The following is an 11,010-nucleotide window of genomic DNA, read 5'->3' as shown; positions in this document are numbered from 1 at the left end:
TGGAGGAGCCAGAGAAAGTACCCAAGGACCTGAAGGGGTCTGCAACCCTATAGGAGGAACAACAATATGAACTAACCAGTACCCCCAGAGCTCATGTCTCTAGCTGCATATGTATCAGAAGATGGCCTAGTCGGCCATCATTGGGAAGAGAGGCCCCTTGGTCTTGTAAACTTTATATGCCTCACTACAGGGGAACGCCAGGGCCAAGAAATGGGAGTGGGTGGGTAGGGGACTGGGGGACTTTTGGGATAGCATTGGAAATGTAAATGAAGAAAATACCTAATTAAAAAAAAAAAAAAGGAGATAAAGGGGAAAGCTTAGGAGGTAAAGTGGATAGAGCTGGAGTCCAGCCCCGGGCATTGCCAGACAGTGGCAAAGGTGCCCCTTTAATCCCAGCACTCCGGAAGGCAGAGGCAGGCAAATCTCTGTGAGTTTGAGGCCAGCCTAGTCTACAGAGCAAGTTCCAGGACAACCAGAGCTAGATAGTGTCTCAAATAAATAAATAAATAAATAAACAAACAAGATAAAAATCAATAAAAACAAAAGTGCTGGAGAGAAAGTTAAATAATTAAGAGCACTTGCTATTCTTACAAAAAGCCCAGGGTCTGTTTTCATCACCCACATGGTGGTTCACAACCAATCGAAGGCACGTACATGGTACATACACATACAAGCAAGAAAAATGTCCATACACATAAAATGAAAATAAGTCTCAAAAAAATAGCTTTTAAAGTGAAACCAGAGACATTCGACTGATGTTACAGAGAGAGAAAAGATCATTAGAGATAGCCATGAACAGCTCATGCCAATGAATGTAAAAAGAGAAATTCCTTAGGTATGCACGCCTCCCTCAGATGGAATCATAATGAGCTAGAAAACCTGAGCAAACCAAGAAGCAATATTGAAATTGTATTACTTAGTAATTAAAAGCTGCCGCCACTGGTAGTGGTGGGTCACGCCGGTAGGATTTGCTTAAGAGGCAGGAGGATCACGAGTTCAAGGCCAGCCTGGGCTACACATTTTAGCCAGACACATGCCTTTAATCCCAAAACTTGGGAGGCAGAGGCAGGCAAATTTCTGAGTTCGAGGCCAGCCTGGTCTACAGAGTGAGTTCCAGGACAGCCAGAGCTACACAGAGAAACCCTGCCTCAAAAAAAAAAAAGTAATTAAAAGCCTTCCATCCAAGAAAAAAAAAAAAGCCTAGGTTGGGTAGCTTCATTAGTGAATTCTACCAAACAGTTAAAGAGGAACAAATAGTATTATTTTTCGGTTTTTTGAAACAGGGTTTCTCTGTGTAGCCCTGGTTGTCCTGGAATTCACTCTGTATACCAGGCTGGCCTCGAACTCACAGAAATCTGCTTGCCTGCCTCCTCAGCGCCATGATTAAAGGTGTGCACCAGCTGACCAATTCTTAAGTGAGTCCAAACAACAGGTCATCACTTAGGTTTCGATGTAGCTACCTCCTCGTGACAGCTTGCCCTCATGACAGCTTGCGTCATCCACAAGTAAAGCTGACCCATCTTGGGCTTTTCCTTTTTGCCTCAGCTGGCCTCACAGGATCCCCACACACTCCTAGCTATGAGCATGGCACAGGAGGCCAGGTGTGCTTCGTGAAGCTTGCTTGTGCTCAGACCTGGAGCACACAACTTTTGTGAATGATAATGGGATGTTGCTAAGCCTGCCTGATAGGACCCAGCACGTACCGGGCAGTTGAAGTAACAAAGTCCCTTTTGACCCCATGATTGGACATTCTTCACCAGGTTGTCATTAGCAGGTTCACTGCAGACTCACACATGGGAAGCCTTGAAAAACAGGAGGGAGCAGGCTTTGAGTAGTACACCTGCTCATATACATATCAAGGAAAGACCAGCTCCAGGGTTAGGGGGAGATGGTCTGACCAGCTGGCCAGAGAAAACCAGAAAGATGGATCTAAAGGGTCTAGGGGAGAAGTCTGTATGTGAACTTATGGAAGTGGGTCTGAACTTGGAAGTCTCCCAATCACATTAGCTCCTGTAAAACTCCACCTATCGTTGACAACAAAACAGACATGTGTCCAGTGACTTAGCCCACAGACCTCTGGAAGCCTCTGTCACTGGCCACCCATGCTGGTTCAATAGCAACAGGATTGAAGTGTTTATCAAAGTAGAGAGGAGACAGGCTGCTTGTGTGTCAGTAGTATATAATCCATAGAAAAGACTTAGGAGCCTATCACCATGTTTACCCAGCCTGGATCAGCCTTGAGAGTGTTTGATCTACTACCAAGGATTCTATAATATCACTGAAAGCCAGAAAACCAGGTGTGCAGCACAGGAAGAATTGCAGCAGATCCATGGCTGTGACACTCACTGATGGTAGCATAGAGGCACCATCTAGAAGCTTCCAGGTTGAATGAGTATTGGACCAATCTACTGAGGACACACCTACAGTGCCCAGATCACAAGCCCATTCCATCAGCATGAGGAACATCTTCCAGGACATAATACATGCTTTGAATCAAAGGCCCTAGATGTGGTACTGTGCCCTCAAGAAAAGGACACATGGGTCCCAAAGATCAGGAAGTGGTCTCAGAGCCTTGCTTACCTTCATGCCCATGGCTCCTCTTTCTCCTTTCTGTCTCACTCTGAGCTCACAGGGTTCTAGAGATAGAAAATCCTAGATTCCTGATAACCAGAAGCAGAGAGCGCTTGGCATTTTGGCAGGGCACCTGGCCCTGGTCATTAGGAGGAGTTGGGCTGTTCTTACACAGTGAGAGCAAGGAAGGTGTGCAGGGGCATCCCTGAGTGGCAGTCTCCCATGTCATATGATATGAAGTGGTATAACTGTCTGATGAGCATGGTCCACCGTGCGAGTACAGAGATGCCCTGGGAACAACTGAAGGTCTAAAGCAGATTTTACCATCTGAGAGTAGCACACCAGAGACAAGAGTATTGGCAGGTGGTTGCAGAGGTGGCCTGGCCACCACCAGGAGTAATAAATAGGTCTGGGGCTGAGATGGCTGCCCAGACTTAGACTGTGTGTTTAAGGAAGGAACTGCATCTTCCACATACACCTCTGAAGTGGTGGGGGAATGGGGAAAAAGACCAACTGGTAAATAAATGAGATGGGAGTGTTGGCTATCCTTTCCAGGAGGCTCGGGGTAAAGTGAACACAAATGATTTCTACTAATGAGCCCTCACTGCAACCCCAAGATTTGGGATCTATGAGAGGAGTCCGGTAACTAAGATGCCCCTCAGGTGTAACCTTTGATACAGAGAAAGGGGTAATCTGGTGAGACGTGGTGAGAGATGATGGTGACTGAAGAATATTCAGCACTGGAGTTCCTGGAATTTGGAGAAAGCTCCAAACAAGTAATGAAAGTATGTCTCACAGTCTGGCTTGTGGGAGCTATGAGCAGACAGGATAGGTCTGAGTGCTATGGACACACAAGTTGAGCGACACAACCACACATCCACCCTCAAGACACAGGCTGCATAACCTGAGGCAGTGGAAGGGGTATTGGTCCCTGATAAATTGGCTTATCTGAGCCCTTAGAGATATATCATCACCAGTGGAGGTCCTTATAGGTGCCATGAGATGGAGGACTATGGTGACAAGCACTACTGAGAGAACTAGGTACGAGAAAAGCAATGGATGATGCCCAGTTAGCTGATATCATGGGATTCATCATTCACCATGATGATGAATTCCAGGGTGTGAAAGTGGAATGGCTCAGAGAGAATGACCAGGGTGCTAAATTAGTGCCTCTGGCCCATGCTGCTGTACCCAACATTGATCTGTTAAAGCAACGAATGCAAATGGACGGAACCGTTCCACAGTGTGTGAGGACCTGTTCATGTTTGTCTTAAGATCTCTTTAGTGGAACTTCTGTGATCACCTGATACTTGCTCAGGGCAACTGACAACAGGCTTTCAGATTGCATAATGCCATTATTTGTTATGGGATGAATGGTGGTTCAGGAATATACATCAGTATCCTGCCCATCTGTAGAAAACTGCATAAGACCAACCTTTGCTTGTCTTGCAGGTTTGGAAACCCATTAGAGATGAGTGACCCTGTAGAAGTGACCATGGCCCAATAGTTCAGAAAGGGTACAAAAGCAAGGTGTTGCTGTGGCATTCCTGGGATAGTGATGGTCATGTAAGGCTCACGCAATACCCACCAAGGTGATTAGAAAAAGTCTCCAGCAGTCTTGGCCTGTAAACACTAAAGAGTAAACAAGCATCTTGAGAAGGTGATGACAGATGCTCCCGGAAGCACTAAGACTGTTAGGAATCCCCGTGCTAGCGAGTGGGTCACGTCCCTAGGAGTTGTTGGTCACGAGGCCATGGAGGTCTTGGTTGGCTGTGTTCTGGGTCTGTGGATAATCAAGGCATAGAGCATGCTTTGGTTTGGGGACTTAGAAAACTAAAGCTGGGACTGGGCTGGAATTGTTGCTTCCCTGCCTGCTAGCTCCTACAGGGCTGGAATGTGCTACAAAGGGTGATGGACAGAATTAAAGCAGAGCCCTCCTTGGCCATGGATCCTGTGAGCCCCGTGATAGAAGCGCTAGGTGAGATGTGCCAGCTAGTGTAATATTGGTGTCTTAGAGTTTTACTGCTGTGAACAGACACCATGACCAAGGCAACTCTTGTAAGGACATTTAATTGGGGCTGGCTCACATGTTCCAAGGTTCAGTCCACTATCATCAAAGTGGGAGTATAGCAGCATCCAGCCAGGCATGGTGCAGGAGGAACTGAGACTTCTACATCTTCATCTGAAGGCTGCTAGGAGAACACAGACTTCCAGGCAGCTAGTATGAGGGTCTTAAAGCCCACACCCATAGTGACACACCCACTCCAACAAGGCCACATCTTCTAATAGTGCCACTCCCTGGGCCAAACATATACAAACCATCACAATGGTTATGGCACATGTGGTTATGGACTGAACCAACTTTCTGATTGGACATAAGTCCCACTCCTCAGGGGGAAATTCACATTCAATACTGGGAACTTAGACAAAGCACATGACCAGGGGAGTCATAGTCCAGTGGAGATGAGCCCGCTATTGCTTTGTTAAATGATGTACCAGCTAAGGTGCTTCCCCGCATTTATGTTTACAGACATAGGCTATCCATATATTCTGTGTCCGTTTTGATTTTTCAACTTTCCATTTCCCGTCCTTTTCCTGTGGTGTTTTGTAGTCGAGAAGGAATGCCCCTGAGACTTGCCAACAGCCATGTTCTGGAGACAGAAGGATGAATGAGAGAGCACCAGAGTTTGGTACCTCACTCTCATGAGAGAATAGTCGCACACCTAAGTCACCCCCTCCAGGCCTCAGGCAACCTTCCAGAAGAGAAGGGGAAGTGAGTGTGGTATGGGACTATCCTTTAAAGTGCCACCATTCTCATGAGTTTGGCTGTGTCTACTTAAAAAGGGACATCACAGGTGAGCTTGCTCCCTCATAAGAAGAAGGGTCCTGGAAGATTTTGGGACTCTCACCTGACTGTCCAGCCACTCCAAACCTGCTGTTGCAATTCTGCCCTAAATGTTCTTGGCCTCAAGGGAGGGCTAGATATAGACAGGTAAGGAGACCTAGGGAGGGAGGCTTCATCTATCTGGCTCTGGGGAAGTCTTTATCCTGGGTGCAGACCTTCTAGTGTGGCTGCATTAAGGCCACCCATACTCTCACTCAGAACTCTCTGCCCATTGCTCTGTGTGTAATTTCACCTAATAAACTCGCTGGCTTCCCAGAACGGCCTTTGGTTGAATGTGCCTTGGTTTGTTTTTGGCCTTAGGAGGAGGGTTAAACATTGTTCATGTCTCCCACAGGGAAAGAATTTTAGCAATGGAATTTTTTAAAAGAACTATTTATTTTATGTATATGAGTACACTATAGCTGTTATTTTATGTATATGAGCACACTGTTGCTGTCCTCAAACACACCAGAAGAAGGCTCCCCATTACAGATGGTTGTGAGCCACCATGTCGTTGCTGGGAATCAAACTCAGGACCTCTGGAAGAGCAGTCAGTGCTCTTAACCAACTCCCTAGCAATGGAATTTTTGTCTAAGTCACTCACTCATGAGAAGTCTGTTAAGTTACACAATTTGATTAAAGAACATCCCAAGTGTTTGGTCATCAGAAATACTGAGAATTTATAAACACATGGAAAACTGTCAAACAGCTCAGGGTTCATGGAGCAGTCCCACCAAACAATTCGTGTTCTTGTGGTAAAATAATTTCTATGACTTAGTCTTCTTAAGTTTATAACATCATAAAATAGTAGCCAGACATGGTGGGTGCATTCCTGTAATCCCAGCTATTCAAAATTGAGGCAGGAAGATGATAAGTTTGTCTAGTCTGGCAATTTAGCCACATCCTGTCTCAAAGTAAAATTTTAAATTTTAAAAAGGACTGAGGGTGTAGTTCAGTGGTTGTACTGGCCGGTTTTGTGTGTCAATTTGACACAAGCTGTAGTTATCACAGAGAAAGGAGCCTCCCTTGAGGAAATGCCTCCATGAGATCCAGCTGTAAGACATTTTCTCAATTAGTGATTGAGGGTGGGAGGGCCCATCGTGGGTGGTGCCATCTCTGGGCTGGTAGTCTTGAGTTCTATAAGAAAACAAGCTGAGCAAGACAGGAGAAGCAAGACAGTAAAGAACATCCCTCTATGGCTTCTGCATCAGCTCCTGCTTCCTGACCTGCTTGAGTTCCAGTCCTGACTTCCTTTGGTGATGAACAGCAATGTGGANGTGTAAGCCAAATAAACCCTTTCCTCCCCAACTTGCTTCTTGGTCAGGACGTTTTGTGCAGGAGTAGAAACCCTAACACAGTAGTAGTGTTTGCCTAACATGTGTGGTGTCCTGCGCTTGCTATCCAGCTCATATAAGCCAATGCTACCTGTAAAACAGTACTAAAAATAGGAGTAAGACAGGACACTCAGAGTCTTTCCAGTTCATCTGAAAGTCCTTTATTTCCACCCCGGCCCCATTTCAGTTGTTGGTTGACCCCTCCACCCAAAATAATGCATTTAATTGTCAACATGTAGCTCAGCTGGTCGGCTGGCGGAGCCTGCCTAGCATGCATGAAACTTGAGTTCAACCCCAGCCCCCACACGAAATCAGGCATGGTGGTGCGCACCTGGACCCTGAGCACTCAGGACAAAGCAGGAGGGTGAGAGGTTCAATGTCATCCCTGGCTAAATAGTGACTGAGAGGCCAGCCTGGGATTGCTGGGACCCTATCTTGAAAAATAAGTGCTTTGTTCTGAATAACCCTGAGAGAAATTCTTTTCACCTGTATTCAGCCAAAGCTGGCGGGCATGTGCATCGAAAGAGCTGATGGGATATATCCAGGATCCTTGTTTCTTTGAAATCTTCACCGAAGATCACTCCTTTTAAAAATACACATTGACAATAGCAAAATTAGCAAGAGAATACTGGAGCAAAAGCTGCCCTCCCAAGCAGGCCTCTCATGTCGCTGGACCACAGCAGTGTTCCTAAGGGGTCTCACCTCACCGAGTGAAGCATCTCACCTGCTGACTCCTCCCTTTTCTCCCTGAGAAGTCATTGGTGGCTCATTCCTGTTGCCTCAATACTCAGTGTCCATGCCTCAGAGCTGCAACCCTGGTGAACACATCCCGATCACATGACAACATTACCAGTCTACCTGGCTGCAGTGCAGTTGCAGAAGGGACCAATGCCAAATTGGACAATGATGTCACAAGATCTCCCTGTGGCCTGGAGATAGCTTCAAAAGAGAATCCAAACGGACCAACCGGGGCCCAAGTAAATACCTCTGCTCCCATGTACCTGGAGCCCCTGGCTTACCCTGACAAACAAATGGGGCAGCAGGTGTGATACGTTAGAAAAAACAGAGGGGAAGTGGCCAGTAGAGAATTACCAAGCCCAGGATGTGGTGTTCTACCCCAGAACTCAAGAGGTAGACACAGGAAAATCAGGAGTTCAAGGCCAGCTTCTGCTAGCCTGGGCTACAAGGGGCAACGTCTTAAAAATCACAAACAGGAAACAATCATTGTCATCATTGTTGTTTCTACCCCTGGTCTCCTGGCAGCCATAGAGATCTCCCTGTACTAGCTTTAAAATGGCGGCAAGCATTGGTCAAGAGTCAACAGGGAATTCTGCCCTGTGAGGTTGCTTCAGAGCCTGAGGAATGTCCTGGCGGCAGGCAGAGGAGGTGGAAGAAGCACCCTCAGGCAAGGCGAGGGAGAGAGCTGAGAGCTTTACTCACCTTAAGGCTTTCACATGGCTTCAACACACTTTCGTTTTTTCCAAGGCAGGGTTTCTCTGTATAGCCCTGGCTGTCCTCAAACTCAGAAATCCACCTGCCTCTGCCTCGCAAGTGCTGGGATTAAAGGCATGTGCCACCACTGCCTGGCTTCAACATACTTTTAAATTGTGAAAAAGACAGATACACAAATGTATTACAGCATAAAGTAACACCCCACTCACCGTTACAAAGTATCACCTTAGGAATGTGTGTGTGTGTGTATGTGTATGTGTGTCCCTCCCCGGTGACACTCTCTGAGCTACGCCCTCAACCCCACCTTTGCCTTTAGAACTCTCTAGTCCTTCTGCCCAGTTGCCAGCCCCCCTCCCCATTCTCTTCTCACACTGAGAATGACACTTCGATCTGTATTGTTCTATTTTCCACAATAGTTGTGCCCCACATCATGTGCCTTTAAGGAATGTATCCTTTAAGTTTGTGTGTGAGGGTTCTATGTGTTTATGAATGCAAGTGAGTGCAGAGGCTAAGACTGCCTTTGAGTGCCTTCCTCAAACTCCTTCTGTCTTAATGCGTTATTTTGTAAGTTTGATTGGTTGTTTTTGAGAGGTGCTCATTGAACCAGAGCTCACCTATTGGCTACATTAGCTGTCTATTAAGCTCTTGTGTCCACCTTCCTGCCACTTCCAACTTCCTGTATGGTTTCTGGGGATCCAAACGCAGGTCCTCCTGCATATATGACAAGAACCTTACCCACTGAGCAGTCACTGAGTTTTGTATGCATGATTTAACTTTTTATGTTTTCGATTTGCTTCGTTCAACAAAACATTAGTGAAACTCAGTCATGTTTGATTGCGACCATTATTTGTGCAACATTTCATTTTATGTTTTTGCAGAAATTATCCTTTATGTCACCAATGGATATTTGAGTAGTTTCCAGTTATTCTGTATTATATGCACAATCACTATTAAGTGCTATCTTATAAGTGGCTAATGATGTGAAGATCATCTCTAGATGGATTATTATTATTATTATTATTACTTTAGTTCATTTGCTTTCGAGATAGGGTCCCACTATGCAGCCCAAACCGGCCTTGAACTTGAGAGCCTCCCTCCTCAGCCTCTAGAATACTGGTGTTACAGCTGTGCTCAAACAAACCTGACTCCTAATGGATTACTGCTTTTTTTGCCTAAGATATTTTTTCTTTCGATTCTGTTTGACTAGTGTTGTGTTTAAGGAACTTACATTTTAACATCTATCTTGTGTCCAGTGTGCTTCCGTTTTTTTTTCATGGAGAACAATCTCATAAAGAAGGAGAGCTATTTGGGAGGAGGTAAGTGACTAGTAAATGGGGCAGTGGGGGTGGGTGGGTGAAAGGGATGAAGAGGGAGGAGAAGGAGGGGGAGGAAGGGAGGAGAGGAGGGGGAGGGAAGGGAACATATAAGGGCAGAGTAAAAACAAAACAAAACAAAACACAAATATAAAACCCAAAACTTCACGTCAACTTTAAAAAGTAAAAATTACAATCACATTCACTATCCACTAATAAGTGTAGCGATTTTGAGTGTCTAAGTGATGCCAAGTTTTTATAGACCACAGTCAGTGACTACGGTGTTTCCACATGCCCTCTGCCAGGCTCTACCTTTGATGGGGCCACCGATGCATGCACCATTTAGTGAGATGTTAGCTGTGGCATGGAAGATTTGGGAAAGATATTTTTATCCTGTTTAGGCAGACTTCACTCAGCATAACACTGAAACCTGCCAAATACCTTTTTTTAGCTTTCCCTGAAATAGTCGAGGCTTTTTACTGAGCTACTGTGGTGAGAACGTTGCCAGAATAGGTTGTTCATCGTCTCTGCTATGTATTAAGCCAATTAGCAATATAGCACAGAGCATTTCCTGTCTCTTCTCAAGGTCAACACGTGCCATGAAAAACAAGTTCCACGCTCAGTCACCCTCCATGGCACCCACGTCTCCCTGAGTCTTTTGCTCATAGCTGAGAATGTGGACAAGGCCAAGGGGATAGTAACTACTGAGTGGACAGCCTAAGGGTCAAAGATCCTTTTCCTGTGCTAATGACAGCCTCGTGCAGAGTCCAGTGGCAGAGCATTAGACGGCTCTCCTAATCCCAGTCATTCCCTTGTGATTAGGATTATGATAAAAAAAAAAAAAACTGCAGTTGGACGCCAGCTCTGCAGCTCCTGCCTGGTAAAGACAGCATCAGTTCAGGCAGGGTGAGAAGCAGCCAAGCATCCAAGCTGGGAAAGGTTCCTGTCCCAGTGAGCTGCTGACCTGCCCATCTCGGGGAGCAGGAGAGGCTGACAGTGGGCAGGTAAGAACCACCCATCTGCTCTCCACGGGTTTTAGCTGCAGCCACTGTGGCATGGGAGAGCTGGTGCATGTGTGCGCTCATGTGTGTGTGCATAAGTATATTGTAGCTGACCTTTGCTACTTGGTGAGTTCTTCTCCCCGTCTCTTACCCTGCCCTTTATCCCCTGTCACTAGAGAAAGAAGGATAGAAGGGAGAGACAGAGATAGAGATCTCTCAATCTAATTTCTTTCTTCTTGTTTCTTCTTTGCTTGTGGTCTTTGCTACTTTGTGGGTTCTTTTTCCCACTCTTTATCCCCTCCACCTTTCATTTCACCTGCTATCACTGGATAGGAGATAAAGAACGATGGGGGGGGGGGAAGGAAGGGAGGAAGAGAGGAATCGAGGGAAGAACAGGGGGAGAGAGACCCTTGAATCTAACTTCTCTCTTCTTGTTTCTTCTTTGAGCACAACCA

Source organism: Mus caroli, chromosome 1, assembly GCF_900094665.2.
Source record: "Mus caroli chromosome 1, CAROLI_EIJ_v1.1, whole genome shotgun sequence".
Classification (NCBI taxonomy): domain Eukaryota; kingdom Metazoa; phylum Chordata; class Mammalia; order Rodentia; family Muridae; genus Mus; species Mus caroli.
The sequence above is the reverse complement of the archived record's forward strand: the minus strand, read 5'-3'. Positions refer to the sequence as shown.